The 1,780-nt window shown below is 34.8% G+C and overlaps 1 pseudogene; it reads right to left on the bottom strand.

The window, feature by feature from the left end:
- Positions 1-466: 466 nt before the first annotated feature.
- On the bottom strand, positions 467-566 carry LOC136332761 (U6 spliceosomal RNA; annotated as a pseudogene).
- Between the last annotated feature and the right edge of the window lie 1,214 nt (positions 567-1,780).

Raw genomic sequence — 1,780 nt, 5'->3', positions numbered from 1 at the left:
ATATTTGTTTGTAAAAGCCTAGCCACAGGCCCAGGGGCTCCAGGACCAGGCTGTTTCTGGGAGATTCCTGACCCCAGCTATCTTGAAAATTTTACCAAAGACACCAGATAGGACCATGCTAAGTAGGCCTGTGTTACATAAAAAAACAACAAAAAATAAAAACAAAAAAAACCCCTACACTTACAAAGGAGGTGTTTCTGCTGCTGAATCCTCCTCCTCCTGCTTATCCTCAAGTCAGTGACCAAGGCCACCAACCAAGATATGCTAATCTGAGTATGTCCAGGTACACCCATCCCTATACCAGACACCTCTCTCCTGTAGCTCAGGGCTGACACCCTTTGATGGTCTCAGCCCGCTTGCTCCCAGGAATTTTGTAAAATAAACTTTTCTTCTGGAACATACTAGACTTGTGTTTTTGGTTCAACACGAGATTTCTGCTTTTCAGTCTATTTACTAATTCATACACAAAAATACACAGCACTTAATGAATTTATGGCTGTGCAGCACCCATGCTTATCTTCTCTGTATCACTTCAATTTCAGTAAATGTGCTTCCCAAATGAGCACTTATTTTACTGTTTTGAGTTATTGTAAATAAGGTAAACATTAATTATTACAAATGTCTGCTCCATGAGAAGTCAAAATATTAAAAGTCAAGATAGCACCTTTTGATAACTGGTGCAAGATGTATATATCTTAATTCAGAAAAATTCAAATAAAAGAGAAAACTTAAGAATTATTTGTAGAAAGCAGAGAAGATATTTTGTTTAAAGAAAACTAATAATCTTTCTTGTGCAAGATTTTTTAAAGTATTCACTCTGTACCTATTACTTTCTAGGCAAAATATCATTTCCTACTCTTTGATTCTGAACCTGACCATATGACTTGTTTTGGCTGATGGGTTGTCAGCAGATGTGACACAGACAGTTGTACTCTTATATCTTTGCCACACAACCATAAGAAAGTCTTAGCTAGGCTGACAACTGGTCCTGGTAGAAAAATAGAAACTTCTGTGGCAGAAATAGTTAATCCTATCTTTGCTCAGCTTTGATCTACTCTGAATAAATGACTGTGATTTAAGACAGTGAATTCTAAGTTGTTGAAGTTTTTTGTAGCCTTTTGAAGGCAATATGTATTGCCCTGAACTCAAGGCACATTGAAATATCAAAATATTCACTATTTTCTGTTTCTTTTTTTTTTTTTTTTACAATGTCTTGACATGTTAGATTTTCACAGCTTAGCATTTTCATGCCCTTTTCAGAACCTATCTTTCATGGTCCTCTTCAAATGCCACATTTCTCTGAAATAAGCCTCCTATCAGAATGTATTTATCACATATATTTGTTTCCCAGGACACAGACTTTTAGTTGCTTTACAACTTTGAGAGATTATATCTTGTGTTATAACTATCTGTGTATTTTTCATGTATCTACATTGGAGTATACCTGCAAAGTGTGGTCTGTGTTACATATATTTATTTCAGTATTCTCAGTTTTTAGAAACTAGACATTACTTATTATGCATATTTTATAAATAATTTTATAGTGAAAATATATGTTTATTAAAGAGTGCATTTAGGAGTCCCAATCAAAAATAAAAACCTATTATTGCTTTTTTAGAGGGGTGGGATGAGGAAATAAATTAATTAGAACAAGCATAACTTGCACACATTACAAACCAGTCTTGAATTCATTGGCTTGCAGAGTTCCTGAGTTGTTTTTTGGCTGGCCACCAACATCAAGTATTTTCCTTTTAATATGATTAGGTAACCTCTGCTCAAC

Source organism: Saccopteryx bilineata, chromosome 3, assembly GCF_036850765.1.
Source record: "Saccopteryx bilineata isolate mSacBil1 chromosome 3, mSacBil1_pri_phased_curated, whole genome shotgun sequence".
Lineage (NCBI taxonomy): Eukaryota > Metazoa > Chordata > Mammalia > Chiroptera > Emballonuridae > Saccopteryx > Saccopteryx bilineata.
This window is presented reverse-complemented; position numbering and strand designations above follow the sequence as displayed.